This window comes from Bos taurus, chromosome 14 (assembly GCF_002263795.3).
Source record: "Bos taurus isolate L1 Dominette 01449 registration number 42190680 breed Hereford chromosome 14, ARS-UCD2.0, whole genome shotgun sequence".
Lineage (NCBI taxonomy): Eukaryota > Metazoa > Chordata > Mammalia > Artiodactyla > Bovidae > Bos > Bos taurus.
In genome coordinates this window covers 34,096,766-34,118,018 of record NC_037341.1, presented here as the reverse complement: position 1 = coordinate 34,118,018, position 21,253 = coordinate 34,096,766, and the positions used below count along the sequence as shown (strand labels likewise).

At 40.6% G+C, this 21,253-nt stretch overlaps 1 protein-coding gene across 11 annotated transcripts in view; it reads left to right on the top strand.

The window, feature by feature from the left end:
• NCOA2 (nuclear receptor coactivator 2) overlaps positions 1–21,253 on the top strand; it is a 285,109-nt gene that overhangs the window by 1,961 nt on the left and 261,895 nt on the right. The window contains exon 3 of one of the 11 annotated variants that reach the window (XM_059874430.1): positions 128–21,253. This exon is cut by the window's right edge and continues 50,366 nt beyond it. The exons of the other annotated variants lie outside the window; for them this stretch is intronic. The gene's annotated coding sequence lies outside the window, so the exon portion shown is untranslated. The remainder of the gene's footprint in view (positions 1–127) is intronic. 11 annotated transcript variants of the gene reach the window in all.

Here is a 21,253-nt window from a genome sequence, read left to right as displayed (position 1 = left end):
GGATGTGGCAGTAACTGTCCGAGGCCCGTTTCTAAAATGGCATATATTGTAGTGATCGCGTTCCGAACCTCAGCGCTCGGTTTACGTGCTAACGATCCTAGGAGTTATCTGTTTACCTCTGTCTCAGTTTCACATAGCTACTCCAGCGTGGAGACAATGAAATTTGAAAGGCTGCTCTGAAAACGAAGGCATCGGAAAAGCTTCACGTCAATTGATTATTGGGAGTGTTAAGCATCATTGTTTGTAATGGCTTCACTGGTTCCTTGATTAATTAGAGGGCCAGTTTCCAAAGTGCACTTGGAAGTTCGGCGTTGGGATGACATTAAAAAAAAAAAGTTGTAGTTTATGGTATGCATTTTTATTTTTTTCTCTTGAGTAAACAATATGAAGTTAGGAACCAAAGCATCACTGTTTGCAACCTAAAGCGTTGATATTTAAGGAGCAAGCCAGTCAGAGAATATTTGTCTACAGAAAAAAAGTGAATAAATGTAGGTTGCCAGATTACTCCCACACAAAAGATTCTCAAAAATAAATTAGTTTGCTTAAACACTAGTGAATGGTTCAGTGTGTGGGTACTTTTTTGGTGTTTGCAAGGTTAGGACACATCTTTGGTTATTTTACACTGTTGGGTGCAGTCTAGTGACTTACACAACTCTAACTTTTCAGAATGGGAGGATAGGTCTTTGGTTCTTTGTAAAGATCATAGATTGCTCTGCAGGAATAGCAGTCTTTTAAAAAGACGGCAGCTGCTGCTGCTATGCTTTGTGTGTGTGTGTGTGTGTGTGTGTGCGCGTGTGCGTGTGTGCTCTTGTGCTACTCTTTGTTGGGGAGGTTAGTGCACACTGACAGCAGCAAGACTCCTTTTCCCAACTGGAATTTGTAGAATCTTTGGGAGTTCAAAAGATGAGTAATGTTAACTTGAGAATGCATCTATTCATTTTGTGATGAGTATCCCATGAATTTAATCTTGAGACTTTTTTTTCTTTTTGAGGCATTTTATGTGCATGATTACTTATGCATACTGCTTTCTCAGGCTTTTAATAATTTGGTGTTACTAAGAAAGATTTGAGGGGTCTTTTTAGGGGATTTAGGGTTTTTAGGGAACAGTGTTTACCACACTTTATCGATGTCCTCTGTGTAATAGATCGTTTTCAGATTCATAATGTGACTTCCCAATCCATTATAATTGTAAGTGTTCATGAAGACAAAAATTAATCGCATTTTGTTGTAGCCCTTGAGGTGTTGTTTTAGTGATACAGTAGTAAAAACTGTGACTATAAAACAAACATTTAGCTGCCAGAAGTAGGGAGAATTATAAATTAAACAACATTCAGAATTTGACAGCATGCAAAACTGCCCCGTCATTAGTTAATTTAGTTCCTGAAGGCCACTCTGACGTGTGCCTTTTGTATGCTCAAGAGCAACACATTATTTTACTCCTTCTCCACAATAATCCTTGAGACTGTTTTCAGATTCTTAGTGGCAGTGAGTAGCAAGTCCCCTAATGCCTGGCTAGGGGAAAAAAAAATCCTCTCAAGCATATGGAGACATCTAGAAAAAGATGTGCGTCGTCAGCTGTGATTCCATTGTGTGCTCGCAGACTGGAGCTGAGCCTTCCTCCTCCTGGGAATTTCAGTCTTAACAGAGGAGTTGTAGATGTTAGGATACTGAAGCAGAGGATAGAAAAAGAGCTCACCAATTACGAATTTAATATTTGTTAGATAGATTAGCTCTGATTTTAATCCTTCATTGGTTACATATCATTTACATGACTTTTGCTCAGTGTTAGAGGAGTGTTTTATGAGCAAGCTAAAATGTCAGGATCAGAGGGGAACTTGGGCTGCAGTGTGAGGCCGTAAAGGGGCAGTGCTCCTTGGTTGGCTTTATCTTTAGATACATCTTTTTTTTAAATTTATTTTTAATCTGCAGATAATTGCTTTACAACATTTTGTTGGTTTCTGCCATACATCAACATAATCAGCCATAGATGTACACATGTCCCCTCTGTCTTGAACCTCCCTCTAGTTATATCTTATTAAAGCTTTGCGCACGTTAGAAACAAGGACCAATGAGCAGTTCTTTAATTATATACCCTATATTTAAGGATTCAGTACCATAGCTGTTTCATATCACACCCAGTTGAAAAGGTGACCCATTAAATCGACAGCTTGGATTTTTTAGAAAAAAATGTGTTGTATTGGATTTTAAAAGGGTGCTCTTTAAACAATTTTTCTAGAAGTTAGTTTTCTGAAATGCACAGTGTATCTTTATTTGATATTTTGACCATTTGTTATGATTGGTATTATATTTAAATGCATGATTAGTGCTTTGCTATTTTTATGGCAAAACCACTTTTGAAGTCATTACTCATTTTTCAGTATTTTGTGTTTATAGTTTTGGTCATTTATGTTATTGCATGCTGTATCAATTTTAAATGAAGAGAATAGGAGGGAGAGTGTAAGTCAGTTGCTTTAAGGTGTTGATCTTTTATTACAGTAAATCATAAAATGAGCAGTGAATCAGGATCTTTCCTGCAATGAAATAATCAGACTGTTTACAAACTAATAATGAAAACCATTTAAGAAAAAACAGAACAAACCCCTTACTCAGTTTTTTAATACACTTTCACATGTCGAGCTAATTTTACCTCTAAACGCCTTGTTTTTTCAACAAAAACAATTTTAGCATTTGTGTTTATTTCCTTTTTTGTTTTTACAGGCTTGCAGAAGGGTTTATGAATTCCTAACTGTAGAAAGAATATTATGTCATATTACTTTTTAAAGTCTATTAAAAGTGATGTCTGGAAAAGCCGTGCAATATGGATTTAGTGTCATAGGCCCTCAATTCAGATAGTATAAAGACAATATATACTTTATGGATTCTAGATAGTAATTTCTAAACAGAAGTGAGAATCTGACTTTTGTGGATACTTTAGAAACTTGTGTAGTTTACCTTGCTGTTATAAAACTGAGGCAAGGGTGATTATGGAGAAGAGTGGAAATCAAAGATTGTGCTATGAGGGTATTTGAAATTAAATAACTACATGGTCTGCAGATAGATTATAACACTCTTGGCTCTTACAGCAAAGATTTTATGTACTTATCCTATGAAATGTACATCAGTGACCATATTCCTGGCTTCCAGCGGCTGTGATTACATAATGCAATTGTGGAAACATCGACTCTAGGACAGTTTTAAGTTGGTTCCCTATTTGTAAACTTCTAGAGATGTATTAATGGCACCCCACTCCAGTACTCTTGCCTGGAAAATCCCATGGACAGAGGAGCCTGGTGGGCTGTGGTCCATGGGGTCGCTAGCAGTCGGACATGACTGAGCGACTTCACTTTCACTTTTCGCTTTCATGCATTGGAGAAGGAAATGGCAACCCACTCCAGTGTTCTTGCCTGGAGAGTCCCAGGGATGGCGGAGCCGGGTGGGCTGCTGTCTCTGGGGTCGCACAGAGTCAGACACGACTGAAGTGACTTAGCAGAGATGTATTAAACAAGCAGGGAACCTATGGAAGTATTTGACTTACTTACTTTTGGACATAGACAATTTTAAGGAAGAAAGAGGGGAGGTGCTGATAGGTAGACCTTATTAGCAATAATTAAATAGTTATTAATAGTCAAAGGTTCTGAAGAAAAAAAACTTTTACTTTGAGTGTCAGTTGACAGGTGCACATGAAGAGTTGAAGTTAGCCTGTCAGTTCTGGCAGAATTTATGTTTTTTAGGCAGTCAATTATGAACTATTAAGAGTTCCTGATGGAGTTCCCCATGGCCAACTTAACTCTCATTTTGGGCTTTTTAGATCTTGTTATTGCATTCCTGCCTCATTTAACCATTGTTTTGTTCATTTACTCATGTTATTTGATGAGTTTTAAGTGTCCCAGCTTTGGTAGTTTACTGCCAGAATCCTCTGATTAAAGGGGGAACACTCAGTGGGTGATGATTTTTTTATTTTTTGTGGGGGAGGGGCTGTGAAGGGACGTGTCCACTCTGATGTTCGATTTGCTTTCAAACTAAAGATCTGCTCTTCTTTTAATGTGTAATTTTAATTATATAACAGAGTCAGATAATTCTGCTTTAATTTGAGTTCAGGTTTTTTCCCGCCCGGAAAATAGGATTATAATGTTTATAGTAAAAAGATTGTTAAATGTCCCCTTGACTGATTAGCTTATGAAGAAATAGATTTCCTTTAATAAAGGTATGAATATTTATAATTAGTTTTATTTCTCCTGAAATCATATTGTGTGTGGTCAGCGTGACGATCTGTAGTTGGGTAGAGGTGACAGGGCAGGCAGTGACCTCTTATTTCTGTGGATTGTTTGTGTCTTGTCGCTGCTTTGAAGAGTAATAAATCCTGGGTCTTACCACCCTAGTTTTCTAAAGGGTGGAAAGTCTCCCTTGCACAGCCTTTCACAGGTATTCTGCTGTGGTGGTCAGTTTTTCTAAACGTAACTCACTCTTGCTCTTGGCCAAAACATCTGTATTGGCAGAGCAGCAACAGAAGTGATGATAGCATCTCTCACTGAGTGCCATCAACCTGCTAGGGGCTCTCTGAGGCATGCTGCCTTATTTCATTCTTGCCCACATCCTGTGAAGTAGAAGTTACCCTCAGTTTCCAGGAGATGAAGTTTGAAGGGGAGTAAGTCGCTGTGCCTCTGAGCAAAACTTTGGGGAAAAAATGAACCTTGACCGACAAGTGGGGAAGCACTATAAATTTCAGAGGGGATGGTGAGTCCAAGAACATCTTCCTATTAAGGATCTAATAAAGCGATGTTTGCAGGTTTTTGTAAGACTCCCAGTCTGGTGGTTTAGTTTGTAAAAAGGATGAATAGGTTTGAATAGACCCAGTCCTGCAAATTCTGTAGGCTTGTAGCTCTCCCACAGAGAAGGCAATGGCACCCCACTCCAGTACTCTTGCCTAGAAAATCCCGTGGACGGAGGAGCCTGGAAAGCTGTAGTCCATGGGGTCGCTGAGGGTTGGACATGACTGAGCGACTTCACTTTCACTTTTCAGTTTCATGCATTGGAGAAGGAAATGGCAACCCACTCCAGTGTTCTTGCCTGGAAAATCCCAGGGACGGGGGAGCCTGGTGGGCTGCCATCTATGGGGTCGCACAGAGTCGGACAGTAGCAGCAGTAGCTTTCCCAAACCCTTGCCTCCAGGCAGGCCTACACCTGGCCGGATACTTACCTTAAGACCTACAGAGAGTCTCCAGATTTTTTAGTCATCAGCCCAGTATTTAACAGGTCCTAAATTGCAGGATTCTTTCTTGTCTTTTAATTTTCAAAAAATACGAATGGAAATGGATGAAGTGAAAAACAGGTAACCTTTAACTGAGCGCTCACTTAAAACCTGGTGCTTTTCTACTCCTGTCTGGCTCTCACTGGAACGCAGCGAGGGAGGCGCTCTTGTCGCTCCGCTTTCACAGTTCAGGAAGTGGAGGCACAAAGCTGTCAGATAACCTGCTAGAGGTCACACAGCCCGAGTGCTGGAGAGAATTTGAACCCAGGCCAGCGCTGCCCCTTAGCCCTGCCTCCCTGACAAGTGAGCTGGCCAGCTACACCTCCTTGTAGCCTCACGTGGATGTGTGCCATCCAGTCCTTGTGGAAAGCACGGATCAGTCATTCCCCACGAGGGAAAGGGACAGGGGTGGGGATGTATTTTGTAAAGGCACACTCAGGTCCCATATTGTTTCTCACAATAAGAAGCTCAGAAAATCAACTTGAGAAAACTTGAATGTGGGGGAGAGGCAGAAAAGAGACGGAGAGAACCTTTTAGGGGGTAGAGGTTTTGGACGGATGAAACACTGGTATTTCTGTAACATATATTTAATCGTAGCACGTTTAGCTGTTAGCTGGTGGTTTGTGTGATGCATGTTTGGCAGATTTTTTGCAACCCATGTAGCACGGGTGACTCGGTGTTGCGACATTGTAGTCCCCAAAGGCGGCTGATAATATATTCAGTCATCTGACTTGTGCTCTGCTATTTGTGGAATTCTTCTGTCTGCTCAATTGTTTTCAGGGAGCCAGGAGAGCATTCAGGGAACTCTTCACCTGTGCACGTGTGGGGATCAGCAGGCACTGCTTTCAGTGTTCTAGCTGCCATTCTGAAGCCCTCTTGTCAGAGATGAACACATAACGTGTGGTATTTTCTATTACTCATTTAGTGAATCCTCAGGAAATGTGATCCCACATCTCCCAAGGCTTAATTTGCACAGTGTGACAGGGTCCTAGGAGTTCCCGTTGTTTCTGGCTGACCTTTGTCCCTGGAAGTGGGGTGGGGGGGGAGAGAAAGTGTTAGTCGCTCAGTTGTGTCCTACTCTTTGTGACCTCATGGGCTACTTTGTGACCCCATGGATTGCAGCCCATCAGGCTCCTCTGTCCATGGAATTCTCCAGGCAAGAATACTGGAGTGGGGTGCCATTCCCTTCTCCAGGGGATCTTCCCGACCTAGGGATCGAACCTTGGTCTCCCGTGTTACAGGTGAATTCTTTACCATTTGAGCCACCAGGGAATCCCCTCGCCCCTGGAAGCCCCGATCTCAATGAAGATGGGCTTTTCTAGCAGGCTGTTCCCACCTGCAAAATAGTCCAGGAATCACACAGGAAATGATTTCCCTTGCCTTTGGCGGTCCAGTACAATTGGTACTGGTTATAAGTTGGAAATACTAAGGGGCTTCCCTGGTGGTTCAGACAGTAAACAATTCACTTGCCAATGCAAGAGACACAGGAGATGAGGGCTTTGATCCCTGAGTTGGGAAGATCCTCTGGAGGAGGCATGGCAACCCGTTCCAGTAATCTTGCCCGGAGAATTCCATGGACAGAGGAGCCTGGCAGGCTACAGTCCATACGGTTGCACAGAGTTGGACACAACTGAGCGACTAACACTTTCACTTGGAAATATTAAAGATGATTTAAGATTGGTGAAAATTTCATCAGATTCCTAGAGTCTTAGGAATGCCCGCCTCTCTGGAGTTTCTGGTAGTGTGTTGTATTTTCAATTTCTGTAATTCTTTTCTGAGATTCAGTGTATCGTGCTCTTGTTGCTTTTCAAGTAACATATGTATGACTATCTTGATTCCTTAAGATTTTTCTATAAAAGTGTGATATAGAAATATTTTCCATTAAGAAGTGTCATTTTATTGTATTCTAGCACCAACAGAGTCTTTTCTTAGATAAACAAATAGTAAGTATAAGTCAGAGCTTCCCAGGTGGCTCAGTAGTAAATAATCTGCCTACCAATGCAGAATACATGGGTTTGATCCCTGGGTTGGGAAGATCCCCTGGAGAAGGAAATGGCAACCCCCTCAAGTATTCTTGCCTGGGAAATCCCATGGACAGCAGAGCCTGGGAGGCTATAGTCCATGGCATCGCACAAGAGTCAAACATGACTATTTATCTATTAAACACCAACAACAGGAATAAGTAAAACGTAGTGAATTTATATAAAGATTATTTAAATAATAATCTTTATGTAAATAAAGTTATATAAAGATCTGTTTATGCTGTACTACCTTGTATTTTAAGCAAGAGGTGTGTACAGTTAAGAGTTTAATAAAGGCTGTAAGCTGTTAAGTATAATGTAAGAAAATGATACTCATTGTGTTCTGAGCATATTGACAGTGGCAACTGACAGTGACAAAAGTCAACAAAATGCCTGGACACCGAAGGGCATTAGAAAAGAAAACCAGAGCATTCTCCTCTGCTGGGTGAAGCACACGCACATCGTAAAACCGCATTCTCATGATCATGGATGATCTCATCATAATAGTAAATTTCTTACTTTGAGAAGAAGCATTCAGGAGGAGAGAGCCGGGAGGTGGAGGGAAGCCCAGGTTTGTGGGCTCGAGAGGCAAGTGAAGGTGGGTCGGGATGGAGCTGGCAGGGGCCATCTGGCTTGGCCCTGCGTGCAGGCCGTCTGGTGAGCTGAGTCTCTGCTAGGAGAGGCTCTCCACCACTCCCTCCTCTCTCATGGTCACTGGAGATAGGCCCTGACCCTGTGGTGGAGAGGGAAAGGCAGAGGAGGGAGAGCCGGTGACAGGTGAAATGGGTGAGTCCCAGTCCCATCCAGGTCCCAGCACTCACCTGTACAATCGCTGTCTGCATCCGGATCTCACAGCAGGAGCTGGGCGGGTGCAGAGTGTTCCGATGAGCTGCAGTCTTAATCCTGGACCCGGACAGCAGTGCCAAAGGCCGGCTCCCTCCAGGTACCCCTCAGCCCTGCGGCCCTTCTGCCCTGATACTCTGGGTTACCACACGGAGCACTTGGGAGACTTTCTTCCCCTCTACAGGTGAGAAGTGAGGGGCCCACTCCACCCAAGAGCAGGCAAAGACCAGGTAGGGCCAAGGGAAAGCCTTCTGGGGCTTGTGATTTTCATAGGCTGAGTTCCTGTGTTCACCTGGCCTGGTGCTCAGAGGAGTGAGGGAAGCCAGGGCCTCACACCAGAGGAACAGAGAGGGTTTCCTGGTCACAGAGGCCCTCTTCATTCCCTTCCCCAGAAAGGGAATTTCCCAGTGAAGGTCAGATGTCTCCAGTAGCCTCACCCCGGCTTTCTGGGCCTGCCTCAGTGGTCCACAGATGTTTATCTACTTGGAGAAAGGGATTGAGTGTGTAACGGGAAAAAAGGAAAGGAAAGGCATTTGGAAGGAAGCTGGAGGTGGCCTTCAGAGGAATTGCTCATTTAATTGAGGCTAAAAAGGGTTAGAACCACGCAGGTGGAAAATACCAATGCAAAAGAGTAGTCTTGCCTGAAATCTGTAAATTAATGAAAGCCTGGTGGCCCAGATGGTAAAGAATCTGGCTGCAATGCAGGAGACCCAGGTTTGATCCCTGGGTCAGGAAGATCCCCTGGAGAAGGGAATGGCAACCCACTCCAGTATTCTTGCCTGGAGAATCCCATGGACAGAGGAGTCTGGCAGGGTACAGTCCATGGAGTTGCACAGACAACTGAGCCACTAATGCTTTCTGCATAGAGGAATGGCACAGTAACAAGTCCATGCCCTTGGAGCTTGAGAGATTTTTCAAGGATGGACTGTTTAGTTTATCAGCTTGATCAAACTGAGTAGTCAACTTACAATACTTGTTACTTTAAGTGGAACCAGACTCCTTAATAACACACTTTTTGGTGAAGGTTTAGATAAATAAGTGAAGGGCCATAACATGTTAATAAAGCAAATTAGATGTTTTGATAGATATTAAACTTGTTTAATATCAAAGAGAGAAACCATCAAATAAAATGGTTTGACAAATCTGGCTTAAAATTTGTTTGTTGTGTTATATGCTGCTGCTGCTGCTGCTGCTGCTGCTAAGTCACTTCAGTTGTGTCCGACTCTGTGCGACCCCATAGATGGCAGCCCACCAGGCTCCTCTGTCCCTGGGATTCTCCAGGCAAGAATACTGGAGTGGGTTGCCATTTCCTTCTCCAATGCATGCATGCATGCTAAGTCACTTCAGTCATGTCCGACTCTGTGCAACCCTACGGACAGCAGCCCTGTGCAACCCTATGGACAGCAGCCCTCCAGGCTCCTCTGTCCATGGGATTTTCTAGGCAAGAATACTGGAGTGGGTTGCCGTTTCCTTCTCCAGTTGTGTTCTATAAATATGCTTACATGATCATGTGCACTGGCTTGCTGTCTGAAAGAAAGAGGTACAACAGGGAATGGTACCTGTTTTCTTACTGGTTTGCTACAATTGGGGGACATAGTAAGGACAGAGTGTGTGTGTGTGTGTCTATGTATACACATGTATTTTTTTTTTCATTCATTTCGCCTCTCTCACACAGTATACAGAACAGCTTAAAATCATTCATTTTTAAACTGTGTTTTGGGCTGATTTAATAAATTCACCTTTTGTGCTGTAAGTCATTAATAGACTGATCCTTGTATAAGTTCCCAATCACCATAGAATGACATTTCCAGACACTGTCTAGATGGGTCTACCACAAAGCTGTGTCCCTGTATTTCTACTCTTTATATGAACCTTTGTACCTGTTATTCTGTTCTTTCTTGGCCTCCTCTGAACATGTTGACCATGCAAGCTCTTGTTTTTGGCTGTGTGGCTTGCAGGATTGAGTTCCCCAACCAGGGATTGAACCCCTGTTCTCGGCATTGAAAGCACAGAGTCCTAACCACTGACTGCCAGAGATTTCCTGAGGAAGCAGTTCTTTTGATATAAAACTCAATTTGTTGGGAGTTTATGATTGACCTTAGTTCATAGCAGAGTGTACAATCAGAACAAAAAGACAGACGGAGTCCAACAATATTCAAAGGTTATTAGTCAATTGCTTATTGCATTGATTATAGATTTTATATAGAAAATTCTATAGAAAAAGAAGGAAGTCCACTTCAAGTCAGAAATAATAAAGACAAAGTTTTGGTTTTGTTGCCTCAGTAAAACTGAACATTTTCCGTATCAGACTTACTGACTTCTCCCCTGCAGAGTGTTTTGACGCTATGATGAGAAGAGGGATTGATAATCTCAGTTTATAGTGGAAAGAGGACAGCAAAGGTAAAGAAGACTTTGGGGGAACTTGGTAGTTCTGGAAAGGTGATAGACCAAAACCAAACACAAAGTATAGGGCTGTTACTTAAACACTTGCGTGGAAGAAGTGATAGGAGAATGAAAGCATCACTTGAAGGGTTGATGTCTCAGTAGATAAATAATGAAATTCTACAACTGTTCAAAGAGCAAAACCCTTACAGACCACACATTAGTATATACTTGTGACAATACCTATAAAAATGTTCTCAACTTTCTTCCCAAATCTCTACTTCAACAGTAATTTTTTTGCTTTGTGAGATCATTTTACTTGCAGAAGAAGTCAGAAGGCTATCTACCTGTCATCTATTCAGATTCTGTCAGCAGCCAATATTATATTAAGCAGTAGAAACAATCTCCAAGCTCAGTGAAAACGCAAGGCGGTGCTTTGGGACGTGTGCAGTGTCGTGTGTCTCTTTTTCCCTTAGCTCCTACAATGCTTCCATAATGTGGTAGAACAAGTGGCTAAATAACAGCTATTTCAGTGTTGTGTAATGCTTTTCCTTTCCCTCTTTCTCCAATTTGTCTGTGTGTGTGTGTGTATGTGTGTGTATTGCATGAACTATTTGGAAGTAAGTTATAAATGACCCTTTGTCCAGAAAGCATGTTGCCATAAAATAAAGGCATTACCTTGGGTAATCACACAAAATAACAACCATTAAACCAAAAAAACCCTTTTTAAAGCCTAAGAAAACTCATATCATCAAGTATCAACTATTTCAGTTATCCCAGTTTTCTCCAAATTGTCTGTTACAGCTTTGGGTTTCAAACCAGGATCTAATGAAGCTCCCCCTTTACATTTGGTTCAGTTGAGTTGCTCAGTCGTGTCCAATTCTTCACGACCCCATGGACTTCAGCACACCAGGCTTGCCTGTCCGTCACCAACTCCCAGAGCCTACTCAAACTCATGTCCATTGAGTCAATGATGCCATCCAACCATCTCATCCTCTGTCATCCCCTTCTCGTCCCGCCTTCAATCTTTCAGGGTCTTCAATCTTTCAGGAAAAGACTCATTAGGGTCTTTTCCAGTGAGTCAGTTCTTCACATCAGGTGGCCAAAGTATTGGAGTTTCAGCTTCAGCATCAGTCCTTCCAATGAATATTCAGGCCTGATTGCCTGTAGGATTGACTGGTCGTATCTCCTTGCAGTCCAAGGGACTCTCAAGAGTCTTTTCCAAATCCGCAATTCAAAAGCATCACTTCTTCAGCACTCAGCTTTCTTTATGGTCCAACTCTCACATCCATACATAACTACTGGAAACACCATAGCTTTGACTAGACAGACCTTTGTTGGCAAAGTAATGTCTCTACTTTTTAATATGCTGTCTAGGTTGGTCATAGCTTTTCTTTAAGCAGCAAGCGTCTTTTGATTTCATGGCTGCAGTCACCATCTGCAGTGATTTTGGAGCCCCCCAAAATAAAGTCTGTCACTATTTCCATTGTTTCGCCTATCTATTTGTCATGAAGTGATGGGACTGGAATGCGTGATCTTAGTTTTCTGAATATTGAGTTTTAAGCCAACTTTTTCACTCTTTCACTTTCATCAAGAGGCTCTTTAGTTCTTTTTCGCTTTCTGCTATAAGGGTGGCATCATCTGCACATCTGAGGTTATTGATATTTCTCCCAGCAATCTTGATCCCAGCTTGTGCTTCATCCAGCCCGGCATTTCTCATGATGTCCTCTGGATATAGGTTAAATAAGCAGGGTGACAATATACAGCCTTGACATACTCCTTTCCCGATTTGGAAATCTGGTTCAGTAATTTCTGTTAATACTCAACAGTTCTCCTAGTTTTTGTTTGTTGGTTTTGTGGGTTTTTTAGATGCTGGTTTTTTTGTTTTTTTTTTTAGCAGTTATTCTTTTAAATTAAACTTTTTAATTGTGGGGAAATATGTGTAAAATTTACCATCTTACCCATTTTTTTAGTGTACAGTTTAGTAAGGTTAAGTGCCTTCATATTGTTGTGCAACCAATCTTTTCATTGTTTAGACTTCAGTTTTTCAAGTAGGGCTAAGAAATTAACTTTTTAAATATATTGATGGATTTGATAGAGCTGAAGAAGCACATAAATACTAAGAACTTCCTGCTTAAAATATTGACACCTTGGGATGTTTTCTCAGCACACCCCTTCTGAAGTCTCTGTAGGTTTGAACCTAGCCATACTTTCTACAGACACGTCACAGGGAGATTCATACAACTGATGCTGTGAGGGGAGCAGGCACAGAGGGGATGCCTGCCTACGGGAACACTTACCGTCTGAGAATTTGAGGACTTCTTTCCTCCTAGGAAGTTGTAGATTTCTGTTTTAGGCACAGGAGGGGGTTGAGATTGAGACATTAATTTTTTAGCACACTTGGCTATTAAATAGAAAGCTTGTATACCAAGCACTTCTTTGGAGTAACATCATAGAGAGGACAACTTCCTGGGGTTTTGAAGTATGGCAGTTTAGGAGACATGTAAGAGATGCCAAGTGGGAAGGAAAGTAGGATTGGATATAGGCCTTTGTATTTAACAGATTCAGGCAATTTTAAGGGGACTAGAATTTAAATGACTGATTTTTGGATTTTTTTTTTTTTTTGCAAGACTTTTCTGAAATGTCTTACAGACATACTGGGTGATATCCTCATTTCTGGCATTTTGTGAGTACCGTGCTGTGTTCAGTTGCTCAGTCGTGTCCAGCTCTTTGTGGCCCCATGGACTGTAGTCCGCCAGGCTCCTCTGTCCATGGAGTTTCCCGGGCAAGAATACTGGAGTGGGTTGCCGTTACCTATTTCAGGGGATCTTCTCGACCCAGGGATTAAACTCGTGTCTCTTGTGTCCCCTGCGTTGGCGGGTGGATTCTTTACCACTAGTGCTACCTGGTATGGTACTGCTTAAGAAAAGAATGTTGGCCTTTGAAACATTGTAAATCAACTATACTTCAATTAATAAAAAAAATAATTCATTAGCATGGTTTAAAAGAAATATATTCATGAATATCTTTGCTCAAGCTTGCAGAAGGTGCTTGAAGAGCTTATTAAAATAAACTAAATTAAAAACAAAAAATGTTGGCCTGTTGGAGAGGGTTGAACAGACAGTATTGTGGTGTGTTTTTCAGTGGATTTGTAACATGGTAGCAGTTTGGGTCAACTGGCAGGAAAGTACTTTAGAGTTCTGAAATGTAACCAAACAGTAGGGACATTAAGGACTGAGGGGACAGAGGTGGGGGCAAAATTAATAATAAAGTCATATTACTGTAAAATAGTGGCTATACAAAACTTTCAGAAAATGAGGTCTCATGTGTCTATTTTTTCTGCTTCTGGTTTTTATTCCTTTGAGCACCTCAAATTTTGATATTAGTTATTTACGAGAAAATGCTTTTAAAATGCGTAGTATTTCCCTGTTTACTAAACTGATTTGAAATGTGCTAAAATTCCCCTGAGTGTCCGTGGGATCTTTTAGGATACTGCTCTGTCTCTGTACTCAAGTCACTGTAAACCATGGACCCCTCGCTACCAGCCCTAGCTCAGCAAACTAGACTTGCCTTTTTCTGTTGTCTGGATGTTACTTTTTGAGTATATGTGTATACGTTTATGTTAAAAAATTAAAATTTAAAGAACAGTCCATTTTCTCCCTTTTTTTGGCACTTTACCTGCCGCACGGGTTGGAAGTTGGGGACACAGAGATTAAAAAAGAAATAGGCTCCATCCTCGAAGATCTCACAGTTTAGGGAAAGAAAGAGACAAGTGGACAAGTAATTACAGTATAATATATGTATTAGAATAGAGAATTGTCTTAGAAGGGCTAGACAAACATTTTATAAGAAGCAAACAGTTCATTTTGTGAGGTGAGGAAAGGCTTCATAGCTGCTCTGCGGTTTGATTTGAGCATCAAGGGCTGATGGAGATTTCATCAGAGAGGAGAAAAGGCACATCATTCTAAAGAGAGATGTGCATAGGATGAAGATAGAAAGTAATATAGTGTGTTCCTAATTCCTTTCATTTTACATGGACTTTCACTAAGATCTGTGTGAGAGTCTGACAGACTCTTATCAGTAAAGCAGGTAATCTTTAGAGCACAGAATTGGGGAATATTTATTTTGAACCTTCAGAAAGAAGCTTTTTTATCCATTGCCTCTTTTTCATTTCTTGCTTGTGTTCTGAATTAGAGAGTTTTGTTTCCCGTTGCCGCTTAATATACCATCTGAAAAATTGGTGGCATTCTGCTCATGAATGTTACCATGTTGGGAAAAGGCATGATGGATATAGCTTATCCACTCCATGATGTCCTGTGTCTCAGCGTGGACAACTCAGGTCCAAGGCTGAGTCAGTTAGTGGCTCAGTGCTGGAAGCAGCTGAAGACTTGCAGACCTGGTGCTGGACAGGCTGTTGGCTGGGACCTCAGCCAAGTTATAGGCTGGAATACCTAATTACAGCCTCTTTGCATCTGCTTGAGCTTCCTAACAGCATGGCTTCTGGGGTTCAAAGAGTGAGTTCCAAGGAATCTGTATCTCATTTTATGACTTGACTTCAGAAGTCACATCTTAGGATTTAGTCACAAGCCTCCCCAGATCTCAGCTCACCTTGGGAGGAAAGTTACAAGTTGAATGAGAAGAAGAGCATGTGGGATGAGAGGTGTGGTCATTTGTGGGAACTGTTGTCTGCAGAGGCTAAGTTGAAATGTTGCCGTCCTTTCCTTTAAAAGAAGAGAAGAGTGGAAGGAGGGTTTATTGTTCCTGAGATACATGAAATGATTCAATATGAGATATAATGAGCAGCAGCAGCTGCAGCTAAGTTGCTTCAGTCGTGTCCTACTCTTTGGGACCCCATGGACTATAACCCACCAGGCTCCTTTGCCCATGGGACTTCCCCAGCAAGAACACTGCCATTTCCTTCTCCAGATAGTTCTTTAATCCCACAGAAGGTATGGTTCCTAAACTATATCTGATGAGATTTTAGTTAGATGTTTAGAAGAACTTTCTGATAAAAATTTATAGATTTTATTTAGAGCAGAGGAAATCTGTATGATTTAAAGATACATTTAATAATAACGAAGGGTATATACTGCCTACGACTGGACCTATCACCTCGAGCAAGTGATTTAATATGTCTGAGTCCCAATATCTGTTTTTGTTGAACGGGGGCTATGCTTGTTTGCCTCAAATAGTGGTGAGGCTCAAGGTTTAATTATTAATGAAGGCAAAATGAATTAGATAACTTTAAAGAAATCTTCTGGTAAAGGGTTCTCTGTTTATCACTAAGAAGGATGGTGGGGTATTTGTTAATCTTCCTCAAATTTTTAAAAAAATTCTAGAATTCTTTTTTTTTTTTTACCAAATAGAGGGGAAAAAAATACGGCCTCTTTCTGTTACTTTCTTCGCTATTCATGTATTTACTGTGTAGAAATTTTGACTAAATGATAATGACGTATATTTTTGGACCGTTTGTTTTACCAGAAGCATTTCTAGGGAGTTAGGCCTGGAAGCTGCTCGTGTTATGGGTAATAATTAACACACTTCCCTCCAAAGGCACCAGAATGGTGCTGCCTCAGCAGATCGTGTTATAGATGAAGGCAGCGTTTTTTTTGTTGAAAGGCGCTGCTTTTCCTATGCTGGAAGCATGGATGACGTGGTTTTGGTCTAAGTTGCTGGTCCCAATATCAGAGTGCACAGGTAGTCTACCTTGCTTGTCAAGGTGGAAATCCCAAGGTCTCATCGCGATTTACAAAAGTATGGGGTTGGGGAGGATGTCTGTTTTTAAAGAGACTCTTCAGGTGACCCTGATAGATAAGGTGGGGAGTCAGACCACAGGACCACAGAAGGTCCTATGGTCTAGGCCCTGAGACCCCTTCTCGCCAGAAATCTCGGTAACCTGAGAATAAGTAGGGGGTTGGGGACCAAGCAGGACCCTCCTGCGTCCATCTCTGTGTACTATTTGAGCACACTCTTACATATTAAGAAGTTTCTCAGTAGCAGGAAGATGAGAAAACCACACGCTGAAGTAACTAATGACATTTTGTATAGCACCAGCTGCAGGCTTGTCTTTTGAAAAAGGCCTTTCCATTTTAAGGATGAAATAAAAGTAAAATCTCTGAAGATCTTGAAAGAAAGGTTGTAAAATCTTACTTAGAGAATTGACTAAAAATGTGTGGAATGTTCTGTTGGAAGCTGTTAATACAAGAATTCTGGAGTCCCTTGCATGCAGGAGGTTTACTTCCTTCCTTATTTATTTCATTCTGTGAGGTCAGCTGGGAGTGGCACTTCAGAGCCACGCTGCTGGATCGCGGTCTGCCTTCGTCACTTGAACAGGCGTGACCTTGTGCCCGTTTCCCTAAATGTCCACTGTTGTTAGGATTACTCTCAGTCGCCTTCAGTGATCAGTATTTGACCCTAACTGGTGTTTGATAGCTCTTGACTAGTTATTTGGGATTGTGGTTCAGAGTAGATTATTTTAGATGCAAATTGAGGACGATTCAGGAAATTATTTAGGAAGTTAATCCTGAAGACGAGAAGCACCTAGGTAGTCAAAATTATTTGTGGTCCAGTTTTTTTAAACCATCTCTCTTTGTCAATTAACACGTGTTCCAGAAATGCAGACAGCCATGCTGCATTCTGTTTTTTTAGTCATCATAAACTGTTTCGTAATTAGCGACTGTTTAGAGTAAATGTGCTGCTACCCTGATTACAGAATGATTATTGTAATCACAGAGCATCTTAGCCACTAGTAGGTCTAATTCACTGGTTCTCAACGGGTAGCGGTGGGGAGCGACGACAAAGATTGGGTGAATGGTGGTCTGCCAAGTTTCTTGTCCTTGTTAAATCCATGTGGTTCCAAGCTGGTAGTTACTGTTTTATACAGGAAATTGAGAGGAGAGTGATTTATATCCAGAGAGTTAAATTTACTTATGTTTTGGAGAAATTCAGGGCAGTATTTTTAAAACTACCCAAAGGTGGTAGAACATTTTAATTATCATATTGAAAATATCAGAAATATGTGACACATAAGATTCACATTTCATAAACATGGACGATTGAATGCTTGCTTGATATATCTAAGTATTGGTGTTAGAAGTGGACTGTGGTATCCTCTGCAAAGAGATAACTTAGATTTCTCAGGAATATCTATATCTTTATATATATAATACCTCAATATTGGAATCATCTGACTGGTTTTGATTATAATTTAAACCTCCCCCCCCCTTTTTTTTTTTTTTTTGAGAAAACTGCTACATAAGACTTGAATGTTATTTTTGACCAGTTCAGACTGTGGTTTCAAATACAGTGATTTTATCAGGAAAAAAAAGAAAGATGTTCTTGGTAAGAGTGGTTGAACATAATTCCCTAAATCAGGTATTTGTTTTTCCTGGAGCTTGAATATAATCCTGTAACTAGATGTTACAAAACCACTTTAATTACCAAGGAAAGCAAGTCTCTTTAGCTGTTCTCTACCTCAGTGGTCTTCATTTAGTTAAATTTGATCATCAGTACTAATTCTGTTTTTCATAGGGATAAGCTCGCTCTGGATTTTTCAAGATCTGGCCTGTTTCATAGATCAGTTGACATTTCACAAATCATAATGCTGGATGCCTGTATTTAGTTGTGTTCACCCACATTTACTACACAAATGGAGTACAGTGATTTATGCAGAGGTGAGGGGAAACTTTGTTAATAGCTAAATTCCCTAATGGGAAATTTCCGGATCTGTGGGGGGAGATGAGATAGAGATACCAATGAGGAGCATTTAGAAGCTCTGTGCTTGAAGTTCAAAGGAACAAACACCTTCTCTTATTAGTTGGATGTGAGCAGGGCATTTGTGAACAGCATAAAAGAAACTTCTAGAATGATTGTAGTCTTCCTCTCCATTTAAAAGTGTTTGGTTTAAGGAGTCCAATTTAAACATGCTTTATAAATCTCAGTAACCCTGTTACATAGGCTGATATCTGTTACTTCACTTCTAGTCAAGCTTCTGACCATGGGTCTGCCTTCAGTGAGTAATTACAGGTTAATGGACTAAAACAGAAGGACCGTGTAACTCTAGGTCTAGCTCCTCCTCTCTGAGAATTTTTCCTTTTAGGTCTGATTGTTATGTGTTCACATAGAAATTAGCATAACCTCATTTACTGCTTAGCCCTCTTCTTTTCCCAGTGGCCTGGTGGCTTGACAGGACTTTCCTGGAAGAGACACATGTGTGCACTAGCATCTGAAGGAACTGTCTTATGCTCTGGGTGCTCCATCTAGAGTTTACCTTTTCAGCTAGATGCCACTGAATTGGATATGAAAATTTACTGTCTTTCTCCCGTTTTTCTTAATTTTTCATATTTGTTTTTAATCTTGAAGTAGGGACATTTATTAGTAAGTCAAATGAGCTATTCAGTGAGAGCTGTGGAAACTGTGGAGTACCATCTGTGTAGTCTGTGATGTGCCATATCAACTCATACTTGAGCTTTTAGCAGGGAAAGAGATACAGAATCACAAAGCATCATTATTAACAGAGCTGATCTTACAGTGAATCAGGGTGAGGAAATGCATCTCTGGGGGACAAAATGCTTTTTTTGAATCAGTTGTATTAACCCTCTGGAGTATGTGATTCTGAATCATTCTGTAATTTACCAATTGGTGTGTGCCAGTTTGCTATCTTGGTATGTTGAGAAAGAAATGCATGCATGCTTTGACTTGGCTGAGACTCGCTTTTACAAATAAACTGTAATTTTCATTCAGAATAGTTATGTGCTAACTTCCTTCCCTGTTTCATATTCTGAAATTCCTGAGCAACAATATCTAATAGCTGCATGCATGTCCTAGATACGGTTGGTGGGCTTGGAGCAACAAATACTCAAACCTTCCCAACATGAGATATTTGTATTCCTTGGTCTTCCATGACTTACATCGCATCATGAGGAAGATTTCTTTGTTCTTTCTTTGTTGAAATTAAAAAAAAAAGAAATTTAAACATTTTTTCCAGTTTTATTGAGATTGACATATACCATTGTGTTAATTTGAGGTGTACAACATGATTTGATACATGCCTGTATTGCAAAGTGACCACTACAATTAGTTTAGTTAACATCCATTACCACACATACAATTTTTTTTCTTGTGATGACAGCTTTTAAGATTTACTCTCAGCAGTGTTAACTATAGTTACCATCTAGACATCACATCCCCAGAATTTATCTTATAGCTAGAGATTTGTTTCTTTTGTTAACCTTCACCCATTTCCCTGTACCGAGGCATTTCTACCCCCGACACCATCTGTTCTCTATTTCTTTAAGTTGATTTTTTAAAAAATTCTGCATGTAAGTGGGATCATACAGTATTTTTCTTTATCTGACTTATTACACTTAACATAATACCCTCAGGATCCAACCATGTTGTTGCAAATGGCAAGGTTTCCTTTTTTATCGCTGAATAATATTCTATTGGATCTATCAACCTACCTGTCTAAATAAAATCTGAAAATTTTATTTACATGTCAGTGGGTCCTTAGGTTGTTTGCATGTTTGATTGTTGTACAAAATGCTGCAGTGTACATGAGAATACAGATATCTCTTTGAGATAGTGATTTCGTTTCCTTCAGATACATACCCAGAAGTGGAATTGCTAGATCATATGGTAGTTTGTTTTTAGTTTTTTGAGGAAACTCTATACTGTTTCCTATAGTGGCTACACCAGTTTACATTCTCATCAGCAGTACATAAGAGTTGGTTCTGATTTTCTCTACATCCATACCTGCACTTGTTATGTCTTGTATTTTTGATGATAGCCATTCTAACAGGTGTGAAGTAACATCTTCTTATGGTTTTAATTTGCATTTCCCTGATGGTCAGTGATGTTGAGTACCTTTTCATGTACCTTTCGGTTGTTTGTATGTCTCCTTTGGAAAATGCCTGTTTGGTTCCTCTGCCCATTTTTAAATGAGATTGCTCTTTTGTTGAGTTGTGAGTTCATTATATATTTTAGATATTAATTCCTTATCAGATGTGTGATTTGTAAAACCTTCTCCCATTCTGTCAGTTGCCTTCTCATTTTGTTAATGGTTCCCTTTGCTGTGCAAAATATATATTTTAGACGTAAGCCTCACGGTACACTTTTACAACTCTTTATTCTAGCCAGTTAACTTATTTGAGTCCACTTGCAAACTTCAAAGTTTTTTGTTTGTGAAAGTACACAGATAGAAAGCCGCCCTCTACTCCTGTCTGGTGGGCTTCCTCATACCTTACATGACACTGACTCTAAGACCCCTTTTCCAGTATCTTGATCCATTGGTGGTATTCTTCCTGCCTGATCTTTCATCAGTACTTACTGGCCAGACCACACATTTGATACCTTATCTCAACGTTTTAATTTTTTGGCATGTATTTAGGTTTTGTGTCTTAATGAAATTATGAGCTCCTTCAGCAGCTTGGGATAATGGAAAATGAAAGGAATTTGGATTTAGATGTTTGGGCATCAGTTCTGAGTCCTGACTGCATGAGTTGGAAGCCTAGGCAAGTTCTTTGTTTTCAAAAACATCCCCATGTAACTCACCTAATTCACAGGATTTTGTGAAGAGTAAATGAGAAAATAGAGATTAAATGCTTTATAGCCTGTAAAATGGCATTACAAATATTATTTGTTGTGGTTATGGTCACGTTTAAATATAGCCACGAGATCTTAAAACTGTATGGTATTTGGACCAGCTGTTGACTGTAAGCAAGAGCTTCAGAGGTTGAGAAATGTCAAGTACAGTGTGTTA